The following is a 19,481-nucleotide window of genomic DNA, read 5'->3' on the forward strand; positions in this document are numbered from 1 at the left end:
CACCCACGCGCGCGTACTTTTCCAGCGAGACTCTTTCACTATTGTACCGCGCAAATATTCATGAATTTTAGTCACTTTTAATAAAGTCCTCCTACTGAAGAGAGTTCTTTACTATATTTTTTTCTTTTTCATAATTTTGTCTCTCTTTTTTTTTTACAAAGCATAATATACACATACTAATAGAGACTACGCATATAATGTTGGTTTATTATTAATTAAATTTCAAATTATCGTCATAAAATAGGAAATTACACGAGGAAAACATTCTCCCTACACACGCGTTCCAGTTTATAATTATTTTTCAAGCCTTTCCCAAAAAAAAATGATAAAACAAAAAAAAAAAGATAAAATAGAATAAATAGAATAATTACGAATACGAAACGATTGAGAAAATAAATATCCCCGATATAACGGAATAGTTGAAATAAGATGTGATTGAGATCGATTACGCTTTCAATCTACTTTGCTTTTAAAAAACCTAATCGTAGTCAGCCGCGCGCATGCTTTTACTTTCAAAGAACCTATAATTCTATTTCTCGTTTCTCGCGTTCAAAGAGCAGCACCAGCGTTTCCGCCCAAAGAATACCAAATACGGGAAATAGTGGCGCGCTTTCCCGAATAAAAATCGATTGAGAGCTTACCGAGAAGCGAGCCGCGAAACTACGAGATCGACTGGCTCTTTCCTTCTCTTTTTAACTTATGAGGAAAAGTTTGCCTCGAATGAAAATTTCCATTCGCGTCGCGAAGGATATCGTCTGACTCACTCTCTCACTCTTTCTCTCTACCATCTCTTTCACCCTTTTATTGATCCGAAAGATCTTGGCTTTCGGGAAATCGAAAAGTTTCTTTTTCACACGCTTCGATATTCCTTTCAGGAAAAGAATTTCAACGAAAGGACGTGGGGAAAGGAGAAGAGAATCATTGAAGTTGCACCGTTTCACTCTCACCGGGAAAACTATCTAAAAAATGTCCACTGATATAAACGTAAATGTGTCGTTGATGCAACCAAACATTGTATTCGCTATCGCAATCGGTACTTTCGCCTTACCGGTCTCATAGCTGTGATCATTATCATTCGTATAAACTTCCATAAGCAACGAGATCAACCGCGATTTTATCGAAACATCCACCTTCCCTTTCCCGATACGACACGGTTAATAGAAACCTCTCGAAATCGATGACGTAGATTTAACACAATTACAAGGAGTGAATCGATCGATCGATGAGCAAATAGTCTCGGTAAACATAGAGATTTGTCATACATTCGTGTCGAATTCGAAATCGTTCCTCCAACAGAGAATATCATTCATTGTAAATGCTTTGTTGTGTAAGAATGAAAGAAAAAGAGTACCGTGATTTTTGTAGGAACGTCGATGATAAAACGTTTCTAACTTCAACGATAGACAGTTCATTTATTCTATAAAGTTTTTTAATCTATTGCCTGAGAGTTTATTAAAGGGTTGACATTCCCACTAAAAAGTTTCTTTCTTTTTGTGTTTTTTTTTTCTTTTTTTACTTTTATTTAAAAAAAAAAAACAACAAAACAAAACAAAAAGAACACGAATATCCTTGAACTACTATCTCTGCTCGTGGTAAACCGATAACGAGTTATCGAGTTTTGTCAGATGGTTTTTCCTTTCTCTTTTGTTATTTATTTACTCGGTTTGTAAAGAACCTACGTTTTAAATGGTTTCAATTTTAAGGCAGCACGTCAGACATTCTTTACGTTTGCGTCAAACATTTTTACTAAATTCAATAATAATAACAACACAAAAATCGTAAAATTTGTTCCGCGTACAAGTAATATCTATTTTCCGTATGATAATATTAATAAACTCGATGTAACTTAATATATTCGTTTCGCGATTGCATTACTATAATTTACAGCATTTCTTAAATGGATTCATCCCTATTGATCGAAAACATTCGATAGAAAAATTTCCTCGATTCTGTCCTTTCGACAAAAATCGTTGAATTTTTCTTTCAAGGTGCATATCTTAGTTCTGTTTGGAATTTAAAAGAGAGAATCCCTTGAGTTCATATCGATTATATGACGAATCGAACATTCAAAGATAGAAAAATCGACGTCGCTGTACTTTGAAAAAGAAAGAAGTGGTAGGTAGAGAGAAAAATAGAAAAGAAGAGACAGAACGTTGACAAACTTTCGTCCCATCGGCAAAGCAACCCTCGTATTTGCCTCTAGTATACTTCGCACGTCGAAGGGGCGAAATCACATTCGTGCACGTTTACGAACGCCCATAGGATGAATTTACATTTACAAATAAACGTGTGTGTTCTTGACGCCATCCGATTTCAAATTGAATGGAGAAGAAATAAAAGCGGAAGTACGGAGATATTTAATAATTAAATGTATATTGTGTTAGTGTGTAATTTAAAAGTAGATAGTATAAATTCAACGTATCGTATTTTTCGAAATCCACCGTTATATTAGCTCATTGTCCTCTCCGGAAATTAGTTAAATAAAAACTTGAATTATTCGAAAGATGAATTAACAAGTATCTAAAAAAAAAAAGGAAAATAAAAAGAGAGAAAGAATGATTCTACGCCATTGAGAAAAGATGCACGAGCAGTTGCACTTTACGAGTACCCGGACACACGTACGTGGATAGCCAAATGCTTCTTTTCTTTCATTTTCTGTTTACGCACGTGACTGCATGACCGCGCAGATGAGCACGCAAAGGCAAAAACAAGGTATGTGAATGTACCGAGAGAACTAACTTACTACCACCAATATAGCCATATACCGTTTTCAGAATCAACCCCTTCATCTAACGCTCTCATGGACACTTCTAATAAGATTTACTGCATTACGCGCGCGCACGCAAGCACAGACACGCTTTATTTCTACCCTTACGCCCAAAAATTTCAAGTTTATGCGACGTTTATTAACAATTTTCGTTTCCTTTCTTTATCAGTTAATACTTTCCACGGGGGTTCGTGTTGATTTTCTATTAAAAAATTTCGCTTAAAATCGTGATGCATGGCATCATACATTTATGCGTCACGCTACTCTTTCAAGAATACATTTACATCGTTACACCGATTTATATAATTTCGTGTAGAAAAAATGTGTCAATGAGATCGTGGAGCGTAAGAAAAAAAGAAAAAAAAAAGAAAAAAAATCCTTTGAACTATGTTCGAAAAGAATTGTTAGGGCAATGCACTTGGATGCGGCGTTCCGTTCTCTCTTTCCTGATATTAAAGGGGATGTGTCGGTTCGTCCTATCTCAAAACGAATAAAGATATCGCCAATATCGCGAATTCTCATTTGATTTTCTTTCAATTAAATCTTTTCATCAAAGATCATCAGTTTTCGTTAACCAATTAAATCGAATAATATGCTTAAACAATAATTCAATTGTCACTAGTTATACTATGAGAACTAACAATAGATATCTCGAAACTATCAGAGCAACAGACACAGAGCATCCAGAGATATACAAAATCGTTTGTGTAACACGCACGAACGCTTCGTCCTTGTCGATTTGTGCACGTGACTGAACACGTGTACGCACATAGTAGTAGCTTCAGAATACGACAGATGCATGTGAAAACGGCATGGTGAGATAGATCGTTTGTATATGTGTATGACTATGAGAGAGACAGAGAGAGAAATAGAGATAGAGGAATAGACAGATAGAGATGAAGAGAATAGCGTCACCTCGATTATCCCAGGATCCTAGGTCCAGAGAGCTTCGAGGACCATCATTCTATTCTCCTCTCATCTTCGCTTTCTGCTTTTCTCTCTCTTTCATAGCAATAACATTCGGACCGGTGGTGGCAAAGGATAATAAACTTGAGAGTTGGCAATCGCTTTTCGACGTTGGCGCAGTACGCGAACTTCTGACGAACCAATTAGAGAAGCAGACGCCGGGCAATCAGACTACCGTTCGCATTGTTACGTAAATCCTATTCGGTCTGTTGCGGTTCGAAAACGTAACTATCGCGAGAAAAGATGCTCGCCTTTCCTCATTCACTCCTTTTCTCATCCACGAACATCATTAACGGATTTTTCTCTTTTCTTTCCTTTCTTCTTCTTTCTTATCTTTTTCGCAACTTTTTTTTTTCTCTTTTTTCTTTTTTTTTTTGTAGATCTATGAAAGGAAGAACTCAACCCTGTAAGTAACATTAATATCGTGCCCCGGATTATTTGCGATTTTCGAGATGAGAACGGATACTATTTTCAGAATTTCCCTTTGCCATCGTCGCGACGCATTCCACGTTCATTGCAAAGAGAAAACCCGAATTAAATTCGTTAAGAATACCGAGATTTCTTTGTTGCAAAAATAATTTCCTCTCTGGCTCAACGCCATAACGATCATTTGTCTCGGAAGAAACTACGACGACTTTGATATATCTATTTGTGTGAATATATATGTTACCGTCAAAGCCGGAAATCAGTCATTGCTAGTAATTCCTCGGCATTACTATGAATGCAAAGAGCCTTCCGACGAAGTATATATATATTTATATAAATACGTATATAGTAATTCTCTATACGATTGCCACGAATGAATTTGTGTTAACACGGATACTATTTACATAATCTTTACATAAATCTGGCTGGACTGCTGAATTAATTATACGAACGTATCTATCCAGCGGATTAATGAATACACCCACCAACGAGATCTTCGATACGCGGAACCATCTCGAATCGGACGGTCTCGTAACTTAGGTGGGTGCATACTAAAGGCAAAAGAGAGAAGGGTCGTAAAATCAATAGAAATACGGTATTGCGGATTGGTGTATTATTTTGGGAATCAAGCGCCTGCCTACCCGTTGAAATTTATATTTACGTTTTAATTATTTCGTTTCTTAGAACGGTAGTCTCGAGATTTATCGTGCTTCCGAATTCCAACTAGTTACTTCGTACGTAGGGAAGCACACGCTCGAACAGTTTCCGCGGGGTTTTCGCAGTCGTTAGAACGGAACGTTTAATTATGAAGCACGTCGGTGCGAGTAATCGTTTCAGCCGATAAAAGGGAAAACAACGTTGATGGTAGAGAGTTTCCACGGAGATTTTCACCCTTCGAGTACTCGTCCGGAGCTTAAAAAATTTCACCGCCACTCTACGCTCCCAGCGTACTAAAAACAACGGATTTGCGAATCTTTTCCCTTTTTCTTTTTTTATCCTTCCCCCTCACTATTTTTGTTATTCGTTCGATGAAGTCAAAGAAAATATCAACGAATTAATAGAAAATTCCTACGGATATCCTAAAATTGATAAGAAATTTCCCCTAGTTTTATATTACTAGAGGGAAAATATAATATTATGAAAATATGCTGCCTTATAGTCTATTTACTGTTAAGCTTCAAAATCCTTCCTGATTAGAAGGCATCTCGTTAAAAAATATAATCAACCTCTACTTTTTGTTTTTGTTTTTTTTTTTCTTTTTATTTATTTTAAGCCATCTCATTGGGACGATCTGATACTCGGGTGGTCCGATCTCGCGAGTTTCAGACATCATTAAAAAACAGACGACCAACGCGATAATAAGCTTCTCGATTTGTGAGCGAGCGAACTCGTTTCGTCGCCGATCCGCTTTGCTCGGGGCGTTGGACTGGGAGAGTCCGGTAGAAAAAATACACACGCATACACACATATAATCTCTCCCTCTCTCTTTTCCTTCTCTTTTTTTTTTTCTCGTCTCTGCTACCTTTCCTATCTCGTGTCCATGGACCAAGCCAACATCCGTAAGCCGGTGAGAGAACTCGAGCCGTTGATACAGAACCAAGAAGAAAACAACAACAACGAAGAAGAAAAAGAAGAAGAAGAGAAGGAGAGAGATGAAAAGAGAAAGAGAGAAGAAAAAGAAGAAGAGAAGGACGAATACGTGGGCGGCCAGAACGGAATCTTCTGCGAGTCGCACTCCTCCAACAACGAAGCGAGACGCGGTAAATCCCAGACTGATATCTTGAGCCTTGAGTTAATCCACCGCGTAGATTACTTCTCATTGCTTAATACATTCGGATGCACGCGCAGAACACATATACGCACATATGTAGTAATCACACAACCAAAAAATATCTATAAATGTTACCGACTATACACATTTATATATATAAATTTATCTACTAAATATCTGTATCTGTAAATGGTATATTTGTAGAGAAGAAGCATTGTGTTTATATAGAAAATATTCGTGTGTGTGTGTGTGTGTGTGTGTGTGTGTGTGTGTTGTACATACGTAAGTATATACGTATGCATGTAGACACTGTATGTATATATATATACGTAGGACTTAGAGATCGTAACAAAGAGGAGGTGGAGAAGGAAAGATTGCCAACGCGCAAGTAATTTCGCGGGATTAATATTTAATATCCTGGAGAATGAGAAAGGGAGTGGTGTAGTTATCTCTCTCTCTCTCTCTCTCTCTCCCTCTCTTTCTCCCTATTCGTCCTCCTTCTTTTTCTTCCTCCTTCCAATCGAAACTCAGCACCCTTTCCTCCTCCGCAGCTTCATCGACTTCAGACGACTTCAATGAACTACCTCGACGTTCGTTATCATCCCCTATTCGTTCGATTCGTACGAACGAACGAACGTACACGCGTTCTTCTTTCTTCGTTCCTTCCTTTCTTCCTTCCTTCCAACGAAGCCAAGTCGACACTTGACCTAACATGCTGGGACAAGAGCGAATGGAGAGATTGGGGCTTACTATCGTCAGAAAATAGTTCAAATGCGCGGTATTACCGGCTGCTACCGTCGTTTCGTATAAGAGTAAATCGAGCTTTCTCTTCTGTGTATTGACATTACTATTACCACCATCATATACGTTCGCGGAAATGCCGTCGTGCAATCCTACGCGCTTCAAAACGATATTCTCGCGACCGTACTTCGCAACCTTCCCTTCTCTAAGAATATCTCGATGTGATGGTAGCTCTCTCCTAGGATGAACTCGCTCGTAAAAATCACAGAACGTTCTTTCCTCGTAGGAAGAGTGGAAGAAAGATGAACAGATTTTTACGTAGGAAACGTTATATTCATCGTGGATTATCCGAGTTCCCTTAAGATTCAATCTAACACACATCCCGGATATATCTACACTAAAAACGTCGCTTCCTTTTACTCTTCTTCTTTTTCTTGTTTTGATGGATGACAAATAGAAAAAGAAAATGATGATTGTTTCGTTGGATAAACGCGGGGGATTATAAATAATTACACTGGAGCGTTACTCAATCACGTCATCGTATTAACCCGTCATCCATCGATGTAAATCAGAGAAAAGCATGGATTTCATAGATTAATACGTAGGGAGAAAATCGATGTATCGATAGAGAATCGATTGATCGGCTTATCATCGTGAACCTACTCGTTATTCAAAAGTGACAGATTCCCGTCTGTCGCGATATCGTTGTCATAGATAAACTTAAGCGTTAGCGAATCGCATTCGTGTCAGTGGAGAGGTATGCACGTAGAGGCATATCCGCTAGGAATGTCATATCTGTTGACAGCATGACCCGGAAGCATCTCGCATCAGTGGAAACTTGTAACGCGTCTCCGCGATGCACGTTCCACGTATTGTTCCAGCCGCGTTCAGCTGAAACATTCGTCCATCCTAATTTCATTCGTCCTCGCCCTCGCGAACACGTCGGTTATCATTGCATCGTGTTGAATTTCATGTACGGAAAATTATCGATGAAAACAACAAGAAAATTATCGTTCGAATGATTCGACATTTTTTCTTTCTGAAATGTTAAACAGAATCCTCTTTCAACAATAAAAATTAATAAAATTCTATGATATGATATGATTAAAAAATATTTTTACCATTTTTTATTCGTGAATTTTCATTTCGAAATTATCGTTAAATTCGAAAATAAAGATTTCTAACAATAGGAACCACTCGACTATATGAATAAACGATCATATCCTAGAGTTCAAATTCCCCAACTACTTCTCACGAGCTACGTTCATATATACATACATACAAACATACATACATATATACGTGCACCATATGATTCATTCGCGATCGAAGAGTTTTGCGAGGAACGAAGAAATCGATTATTCGATATCGAATCGTCATATATCGGAAGGAACAAAAAATCAATGTTAGAGCAATATATGCTTTTAAAAAGCGGTCGATTCGTTGGAAAGGGTCAAGTGTTTGCAGAAAAGAAGAAAAGAGGATCATGGACAATCGAATCTCCTACTAAAACCAATTGGACCGCTGGCTATTCCATCTACAAGGGGGACCCTTAAAGCTGCTTTTTGTAAAATTCCGTTGAGCACATAGTTCGCGGGCGGTCACGAGAGTATAACGGAAGAGAGAAAGAGAATAGAAACACGTGTGGAAAACGCGTTAGTTGCGGTCTCTCGTTGGTTTCAATTATCTAATTGAAAGTGCCAACGTACTGCGCCCTCTTGTTCTACAGAGGCACGTATAAGTGTATACGTTTATATACATGAAGAGAAAACCTATGGCGATCCCGATGAGCGAAGCTTGTCGAACGTTTCCCCCTTTCGAAGCCGCCCTTACAGTGGGTCACTCGCACCCTTAACCTCCGATAAATCGCTCTTACCTACCGTTTCTCTTACGAGCAAGCCCTAAAACTACGCCACTTGCCAATAACCGTTAAGGATACCCGTCCGCTTTTGTTACAGGCTACTGGTGAGAATAAAAATGAGAGAGAAAGAGATACATGCAATAAAAACGAAAGACATAGGGTGAGGGAAAGAAATAAAAAGAGAGAGAGAGAGAGAGAGAGAGAAGTGGAGAGAGTCGAGCAACGAAGGCAATAAGCAGACACGCAGGAAAACGCATATACGCTTTGCTGACGTGGTTACTCGCGCTTTCAGAATCCACAATTACATACGGTGCACACCGCATTAGACGCGTTTTCCGCCTACGAAGGAAAAGAGAAATTGAGAGAGTTAGAGAGTGAGGGAGAGAGTACACCAAGTTAGGTTCGTTCTCGTGCGTGATCGCTTGCAAAGCCATAGATTGTCTGAAAGGTAAGGAGCAGGTACTCGTTGTTAGCAACTTGCAAACGCGAACATCTCCGGAGGAAAGTTTTCTGCTAGTCTACGCAAAAATCTTTCTCGACTAGAATCAGTATTTTGCCTTCGTCTTAACTCATACGTCTATAAGTATGTTGATTTCTCTGTTCATGGAAATTCACGGTTTCCAAATGATTAACGTTCGAAATATCCACTAATTTCCCAACTAATAAAAAACAATGTTATATTATATTACATTTAAATTATTATACAATATTGTTGGACAATTTATATTATTTACTTTTGGAACATCTGGTTGTCCTTTTTTTTTATTAACATTTTTCTAATGTGAACTCTCTCTCATGAACGCGACACGTGCATCGGAGCATTTCATTGAAATACGCAAACCGATTGAATAAAACGTTTGTATTTAATTTGATTATTATTAACGCTAACGTGTCAATTGCAGATTATGTGAAAGAATTTCTATTAATTATCTCTTTTGATCGAACAGAAAAATGTATTGTATACGTACTCAATTGTTGATTAATTTTCTCTCCAAAAAACGGAGAGAATTTAATGCGATATATACGAATGATACTCGTACCTGTAAACAACTTGCCTCTTTTGCGAGAACGATCAACGATTTACATTTCCGCTCGTGCATCGCAGAACAATAATCATTGAATTATTTCGCAGAATCCACGTATACTTTACACATCGATATACTAATAAATCCTATTATCGTTATCTATTTATATATGAACAATAGAAAAAAAAAAACATTATTCGGCTATTCATACGAACATTCGAGATCACTCGTTCGTATTTGCGAGGCACGTTTCAACGTTGCCACTCCTCCTCGTCGTCGTAAAAATACGCGAGAATGAAAATTAAAGTTTAAAATTTTAAAACGTGAGTGTCACGTCACATTTATTTTGTTAAACGAAATAAAAAGTACGTTTGTACAAATCGTACAATAAAATTCTTCTCTATCGTCGAATACGAATCTCGAAATTACGAGGATGAAATATTATATAATACAAAGCTGATACAATACTGATGATAAATTTCTATTAAAGCCTAAAAGTGTAAAATCGATCGCGTCGTATTATTAGAAAATGAAAAAACGTAAAAGGTATAGAAAATGTGTTTAAGTAGATAAACGTTAAGCTCGACGAAAAGGAACGGTAAACGGGTTCGGTAGCAACCGCACGTGAAAATCAAATTTAGATCCCGAAGGCTAAGTGAAGTTGGAAGACGCGTTTTGCTCGAGCGAGTTCCTTCCGATCTTCCTTCTCTCGAAAACTTTATTGAAGAGAACAACGAAGGTTAGTTCCTCGGAGTGGCCGATGTATCGACTCGAATCGACCGTCGTCGTCGTCGTCGTCGTCGTAGAGTCCTAGAAGCAAATAGAGGAAAACAACTATTAGCGAATCACACGAGCACCATCGGCAAACGGTCCGTAAACTTGGAATACGCGCAACGTTACGCCCGAAACTACGGCCGATAAAGTTTTATATGTATATGTGTGTGTGTGTGTGTGGGACGAAACGTGTGAGAGAATATAGTTTTACTCTCTTTCTCTTTAAGCGCGAACACGCCGTGAAACTTCTATACAATTATATACGTTAAACCTCTCCATCTGAGACCAGCAACGCACCACCTATTTTCCCGACGGCATGGAAAATTCGATCGTACGTGTTCTTAAAAAGCGTTTATACCACGATTCACGATAAACGGCTATAAAAAGTATTTAAACGACAAATAAAACTGACTTACAAGAGAGCGGATTTAAATTGCCGTTAAAATCTATACCTAACGGGTTTATTTTTATCGTTCCAATATTAAATAGGAAAAGAAAACACAAAAAATAATGAAAAAGAAATATATATAATATATAGGAATATTTGTCGGGTCCCAAGTACAATTGAAACAAAAATAAAATAGTATAAATTGACACGCAAAGCTAAATGTAGTAGTATACCTACCTACTCGCGCGACTACTTCTGTCAAATTTCAAGCCAGTTATAAACAGTTCCCAATAATTTCGACGAGTGAAAATCGTTAACGCTTCGCTCATCGACTTTTGGACTAACGTTATCTGATTGGTGCTTCCGATCGGACGTACGAGGTACATAACATACGCTCTTGAACATCCCCGAGTATGGACGTTCAAGCGTTGGAATATCGCGTATGTAAATTATAATCCCCAGATTAGAGCGCAATAAATAAAAGCTTCTTTCATATTAACAATCAACAGTAAACTGTAAGCTTCGGCTCGAAACATTCGTTTGTATAATGCATTGAAATACATTGATCGAAAATTGAATCGAGAATCAAATAGTTCAATTGAAAAGGGAAGACTCTTGTTGACTAAATCAAATTCATTAGTTTCTTTCGCTTTTTTTTTGTCTTTTTACTCTCAAGGATTAAGCCAAGTACGATCTCGTGTAACATAAATTATCGGCTTGTTACCGATGCAAGAAATACGATCGACCAACGTTAAATTCGCTGGATCAGGATGGACGGAGAAAATAAAATAGATGAAAAAAAAACCTTTGCGTAATAGCGCTCGGAAGTTAGGGAATAGGGCGTGGGGTAAAGGATTAGAGGGCCGTAAACATCGACGTTATTGCAGGAACGGTTTGGCTGGTAAAGAGAGAGAGAAAGAGAGAAAGAGAGAGGAAGAAACAAAGAGAAAAAGAGAGAGAAAGAGATATACCGTATGAGAGATTCACGTTGAAACAACATTTTTCTCTATAAATTTGAAACGTGGTTCTCAATAAAGTACTATACCGTGTCGTTCGTATACGCGTCCGTTTCCGGACAGGATGAGTACAACAGAGAGATAGAGAGATGCTGGTAGGTGTGTAGTACATACCGGGTGGCGAACGAGCGCGTGCACGGAAATGTCGAGTGCAATTCGACGCGTCGATGAAAAAGCTCATCGCGTCGGTTGTGGTACCGGGACCTGGGAAGCTGTATTTGCGAAGCGAATTTCCGTGTGCTTTTACGGTGTGATCAGTCTCGGCTTTTGCTTCGCAGTTAAAACGCCAAGCCATGCCGAAAGAAACGACGACGGATGAGAAGCGTGGCATTAAAAGCGGATGCTTCCAGTCAGATTTTTTGCAACCACCCACGAACCTAACGAACGATTTTGATCGCGTGACTCTCGCGAATAAGAAGTGGGGAAGTAATGAAAAAGAGGACGGATGAGAAGAAAGAAAGAAAGAAAGAAAGAAAAGGGAAAGAGAAAGATAGGCGAGCGAAGGGGACAGGCTTCATCTTCCTCGTCGAAAGAAAAGGAAAGGAAGAAAATGGAAAGAAACTTTCTTCTCCCATTGCCTCTCGTTTTCCCTTCCTCACTTCGTTCTTGCGAGCTTTCAAAGTACACAACGAACTCGAATTATCATTCGAGCGAAATATTCCTGTCCGCCGGAGAAGAGCTTTTACATCGGGTCTAGGGTAAACTTCGATGTATCGAGCCACCGTGCTTTTAACTTTGTCGGGAAACTTTGGCCAGGAACAAATGTAGTCGCCGAAGCGTGAGTTTCTTCAGGAACGCGACGGTACATTCGTCTTACGTACACGTAAAGTAGCTTCGTGTCAAACGTTAGAAACCATCCGTCAGGCTCTGTATAGCTTAGTAACGTATTTCGCGAACTAAACAAAAAGTACAACTTGCAGAGAGAAAGGCAGAAAAAGAAAAAGACATAGAGAGTGTGTGTGCGTGTGTGATACGACTAATCCGCAACACGTGTCGTCAAGCATCCGCCCATATGTGAATGAATCCGAGGAATAAAACGTGGACGTTCGTTTCTTCGCGTGTCTCTCTGCGACGAAGACCATCAGTATCATCTCATACAATATTCCCTTGACTTCTGTTTCCACACACCATCCAGGAAGAACATCTCGAACCCTCCCAAGTTTCGATGGGAATACGAGCAGGCATCCTAATCGTATCTTAATCTAGTCGAGAAAGCGCAGAGCCCACCGACCGATCCACAGGATTCTCTATTCGAGAGGGGTGACTCTCTAGCACTTGCCAGAAGCCAGAAAGAGCCAGATAGAAGGAGAATAAGAGAAGGAGAACCACGCCTACTCCATCTGTAACGCCTAAAGCCTTGTGAGTTTGATCCCTTAGCGAACACGTAAAACTAAGTCTCGAAATAATTCAATAACCTTGTTATAACAGTAAGCAACGCCCCCGTTCCAAGAGGGACGTTCTGGTCCTTTTCGAAAGCTCCTACTCGGTATAGCACACGCGTTCTACTATACACCTCGTCCTCTCAACGTAAAACGAATTAAGCTCTCACCAAACGAATCTGATATCCTAACGCACTGTCCTCGAACGCGAAACTTATTGCATTAAATCTTGTATAATTAATCTCATATCAAAATTGATAATTAATATATTCGTAACTCTTTTTTCCAAAGGTGAACAATGATAAATAGAATATTTAAATGATATTAATAAACGAAGAATTTTTGTTAAAACTTACCGAAATATGTAGCCATTATCTCGATAATTATTTACTTTAAATAATTCATAATTAGATGGATTGCAATTATTATTCGCCCAGATCACGTTACGTAGAAATTACTAGGTGTGATGATCCATTCAATAAACCAATCGTAACTTTGTCTGAAAAATATTAATTCTTTATTAAATGTAGATAAAAAATCGCATAACGTACACGAACATAAAAGAAAAATATATTATGCATGAAGAAATAATTCATAAAATTACATAGAAAAAAAGCCAACAGAAATGATATTATAAATACGTAACTCCTCCCCCGTTAAAATATAATTAGTTTCTTTGGAGAATAAAAGAGAAATGTATGGATTCAATAATACTTTGTTTACATCGCGTTCCGATTCCTCGAACCGTTACGATCAGTTAAATAATAGCATTATCGTGTTGGTTAAAGCACGCATCCTTGCATAGAAATGATTACAAATGATATTATTCTCTTTCAGGAAAATTTGCCGACCGATCTCATTATTTTTCTATAGGGAATCGAGTTGACGCACGGGAAAATGTGCTGTCATAATATATACATATATATATGTAATATAAAAGTTACATATGAATAAAAGGCATTTCTATCTCGTTAACGATTACAAATTTTTAACGAATTTAAATAAACATTTAGAAACAAAAAACGACACAATTAACGAATCCACACGCGCAAAGGAAGATTTACAAAATATTTCGTACGAGAAGGTGTATTACATAAGAGGAGGCAAATAAAATCGAAGAGAAATAGCTTAATAAAAATGTTAAAGAAGTGAATCGAGAACAAGGTGGTCGCGATTATTGAATATAAATTCGCAACAAAATCGTATCGTGAATATTTTGCGGGTAATATTCCGGTTTTTTTTCTTTTTATCATACAAATAGTTTCATTGGACGGAATAATACAAGACCGAAAGAGAGATATCTAAAGGAAGAGAATATGCAGATGGCCAGACGAGAGAAGACCACCAAAAAGACTCCGTCGTCCTGTGCGGCAGACACACTTGGAACGGCATCTGGTTTTGCAGTTGACGATAGGCTCGTTAGTCACACTACTCTCTATCTCTTGTAATCTTATTATGGGCCATAAGTTCGCTCGAGTCGACTCGACTCGTTGGTTGAAAATTTTATTCCTTCAAAGCCTCGTTATATATCTCAGCTTGCCACGTGAACGAAACTATCGTGTCTGGTCCACTCTTTGAGAAAAAAATAAAATAAAATAAAAAAGAAAAATTACAAAAAAAAAGAATGCGCGTGGCCTACACGCGCGATAGAAGTTAAACTCGTATTATCATATGGAAAATAATTAATCGATTCACATACAGAGAATAAGTGTTTCTTAAAATAATATAACGTTATGCCTGTTACGTCTTTGAAAACTATTGATACTTTTCAAACAATAAATTCTATTTATTACGAATATTATTCTCGTTATAGACATGCGCGATTTTCGGAAAGTCATAATAAACAATATTCAATAAAATAACTTCTATAAAAAACAACGTGCCAGTCTAACAGTAGATTTCGAAGAAAAAGTTACATCTAACTAATATTCCGTGTTATTAAATTATAATATTACATTTCTTTCGATCAATTATCAATCAATTAAGATAAATCTAATACAGTACTGTACTCTATTAATATTTAAGATTGTTTAAATTAAAATACATTTATTTTTAAGGTTCCCGACCAGTGATAACTAAATTGAAAAATTTTCATCTAATAAGATATCAGATCGAAATTGTTTAATATTCCAAATATATTAATAGATATGTTTTTTCTTTCCAACGTATCCCTTTTATTTCGCTAATTACACATAATACATTATTTTCGTTAGAAATAAAAAATAAACATTTTTATATATGTATATTATAGATAATATGCATGGATAAATGAGAGGAAGAAAATGAAAAGAAGATAATAAAAATAAATACGAAGGTAAAGAGTCAACCTTTGTGTAATATTCGAGACGAACTCTTGCGATTAATTACCACGGTCAGTCTGTCACGGTCGATGAGAATCATTAATTTCTTCTCGAAATTTTAGCGCTCTTCAAAGAGCATGAGAGAGAGAGAGAGAGAGTGTGTGAGTGAGAAAGAAAGAGAGAGAACTCAGAGCGGCTTGGCTCTTGCGAAGGGTCAAACATACATACTCGTATGATACATCGATGTATACGTTATATATACACATATATCTTATATACAATATATTTATACGTATATGTATATACATATACGTGCATAAGGTCTGCCGATGGAGAAGCGCGAGATTCCATGGTGGATATTAGGTTGAGGTAATTACAGCCATTAGTTCGCGCATACATCAATTATCGATGACACGATGACATGAGTCTGGCGCTCCGAGGTATCCCTCACGATAGTCACGATGGGAATGCCTGAGCACTCCTCTCTCGGTATATATCATCGATACACAGAGCCACTTTCCCCTGAATCAACGCGCCCAATATTCTCAGTATTAATTCGCCGATTTCAAAGCCAACCGTGAAAGAGTATGCTCTTGAATTCGAATAATCGGCTTTTAGTTTTCAACCTATGTCTCTTTGAAAGTTACGAGACTCCAATTGGAAACTAAAAGACATTTTCCTTTTACTAACTTCAGGCGATATTCATAGAAGAAAGGGAAGAATCGTCTCATTAGCATTTTTTTATGATCGTTTAAGTAGCGAACTTCTTACCTTCCGACGATTACATTTGATCGATAACAAGTGACGCGAATTAGAATTGATCATTAAGTTTTAAGATTCACTTTAGAAGTTTAAATATATTAATTAGAGGAGAATGTATTGATTAAATTTTTAGAATATTAATTTATAATATCTCTAACGTATCTAAAAGTTGAAACGATAAAATGCCATTGCATTGAATTTTGATTTTCTATCTTTTTTGTTGTTTCTTTTTCTATTTAAAAATTGCAATTCGTTTAGTTACAGGGTTAAGAGAAAAAGTAGTCTGGATGAGAAACGTTATCCAGAACGTCTCCTCAAATGTCCTTTTTACTTTACCCCCTCTATTCATGTATAATTATCGAAGGGTAGACCTAAAAACACCTCCGCCGTCTGGGATTACCCAAATCCGATGAAAAGCTCGTTAGTTCAAGTAAGAATCAGAGCTACGTAACTGAAACAGATTTAATGACCGCCAATGTACTTTTCTTTATCGAGTCATTAAAACCCAATCTATGCTAGTCCTATTAATCGTGTCGTCATAAAACAGAAGCTTTTATGGTTAGCTCTATAACCTCGTTTATATCTGTTCGCATCAAAGGATGAGATTCTGTTCGATTAGTAGCGACGTGATTCAAATTTAAATTTAACGAACGTTCGGAACGATGAAGAGAATTCGATTATTGCGCGATAAGTTTTCTCTTGTAATTTCGTTACATTCGTTTAAAAATAATTTTAATAATAACAAATTGTTTTTAACTTTGTTCATTTTCTTAAAAAAAATGTTACACGTCGAACGTCGCGTTTCTTGTCTTTCCAAATTCAACTTACAAGACGTGTCAACACGTATCGGACGTGTTTTTTGGTCCGATACAACACATTGCTCGTCTTACAACCAAACAGATATTGATTTTTAAATTAATTTTTGCGCGGTTATTGTTGATCCGATTTTACGCAGAATATATTATCTATATTTTGTTAGAAATTAAATAAATTCAAAAAGAAATAAACGATGACAAGTAAAACGTATCAAAGTGTAAAACGTGTTTACAAAGGGTAAAAAAAGAATTCCGCAATAACACGAGACTGGCGTTCAATGTGTTAAAACATAAAATTGTCAACAAAACGAGTCTGCATTTTAATTACGCAACTTTTTTAAACTTAAACTCGTCCAAGATTACATTCTACCGCAATAATGAAAATAAATGCGAACAACATTTCAAACATTCGGCGAGCCGTTCTCCTCGTATTAAAAGCAACATTAGTAAGCCGAGAATCCACTCGAAAAACGTTTCACTTGTATAATCGAAACTTGGAAGAGGCGTCAAGTACGGAGGATAACGATCATAAAATCATACGAAATCCACTTTTGTGCTTACACATCGAGAAAGATCGTATCTCGAACCATGAAAATGATACGCATTTCTCGGCTAACTTTGAAAATTCTTTTTCCAAAAAAAAAAAATAAAAAATCTCTTCGATTCCCAATAATGATATAGAATACCTTTAAATAACCCTTCACTGTTTTCCTTTCCATCTCTTCTATTTCTTTCTTACCTTTATCCAAAAATAAAAGACATAGAGTAACATTTCGACAAGCGCATTAAGAAACGAACACGATCAGTGTAAAGTTTAACGACTAACATAAGAAATTGAAAAGAGTGAAAGGAAATAAAGAGAAACGTTATCTCGTTCTTTTGGTGGTGTCTCGAGAAGAAGGTGTACCTTTTTTGTTACACGCTCATTCGCGCGTCATACGAGGCGCCTTCGAATTGCCTTTAGCTTTTAAAAACCGAGAAGAAAAAAGGTAATCGAATACGGCTTGTGTTGGTCGAAGGCAAGCTGATTGTGAGTAAGAGTGCGATAACACAACATTCCATCGGTGAGAGGCCAGTAATTAAGACCTCAACTGGTCCCAAAGGACTTTACTTCGAACTTCCACCACTCTTGTCTTTTCTCTCTCACAGACTATCGATATACATAATACTTGTGTACCTTCATGTATACATATATATATATCTTATCGAGGCTACTTCACTTCGATTCGATGTTCGAGCCCGCTTTCTCTACGAGTATATATACGAGTGTATATCGAAGAGCCTAGGTATACCAACCCAAGGGAACACTTCCAACTGGAAACACGTCCGAGCCAATGGGAGGTTCGATGGCCTCCTTCGAAATTACCGACCGACCGACCGGTTCTCTCCTCTTCCTCGAAGAGGAGAACGACGGTTACGCGTAGATCGTCGTGGGATGGATTATCGTCGCTCCAACGATCGGCAGTTTCCTCTTCCTCGGAAACGCGAGCGTAGTTCCGAGACGACGACGACAACGACAGCTCCTTTGAACTTTCCCGATCGATATTAGGAAGTTATCATCCAACGCGCTGGTTATTACGCTAGTTTAATCGACAGCATTTCGATTTCGATGAAAAAGGATCCAGAAATTGTGAGAGAAAGGACCGTCATCCTTGATTAAACCGTTCGAAGAATCTTCGCTTTATCTCTATCTCTATTTTAAATTCCCTTCTTTTATTTTTCTTTTCTTCTTTCTTTCTTTCTACCGCAAATGAATAAAGAGAAAATTACGATTAACAGATAAGAGTGGACTGGTTAAACGAGTTCAAGAATAGTTATATTTATTGGGGAATTGTTCAAGACAAAAAGAAAAAATGATCGTTAGATTTGCGATTCAAAGGATAACGATATATATCTGCAATATCAATTATTTTTACCGATACCGTACCAATCCCGTGCGAGATAATTTATTATAAAGATTAATTGTCGAATTTGCAATTGTTTTTTGATCGAATAGTCGACGTAAAATCAATGAAAATGAAACTACATTATTAAGATCAAATGTTAAACAAATAAGATAACGATAATGGATTCGTTTACATTCAACGATTTTATTAAGATGGTGTAATGTTTATTACCGATTGACCGTTCGTTAAACTGACCATCAAATTACCAACATTCAATGGCTCTCACGAGTTATCTAATCCTTGATTAACCAAAACGAAAATTACAACTAAGTTTATAGATACGTGATATTTATTGCACGATAATAGATTGTTCAACGTTATATAAATATATTGTAAGAACATCGACATCTTTTTACTATTTTTTTTTTCAAAGATTCACGTCTCTTTTTATACACATATGTTTAATTACTGTATGTAAGAATATCGATGGGGATTGCAAAAAGTAAAAGATAGAAAGTATATAAGCGTACGGAAAAAAGAAGAAAGATAAAGAGAAATAATAGATAAAAGGAAACTGTGAGGAAGATTTGAAAGCTTACTTTTA

Source organism: Polistes canadensis, unplaced genomic scaffold (assembly GCF_001313835.1).
Source record: "Polistes canadensis isolate GaletaPanama2010 unplaced genomic scaffold, ASM131383v1 scaffold_36, whole genome shotgun sequence".
NCBI classification, from domain to species: Eukaryota; Metazoa; Arthropoda; class Insecta; order Hymenoptera; family Vespidae; genus Polistes; species Polistes canadensis.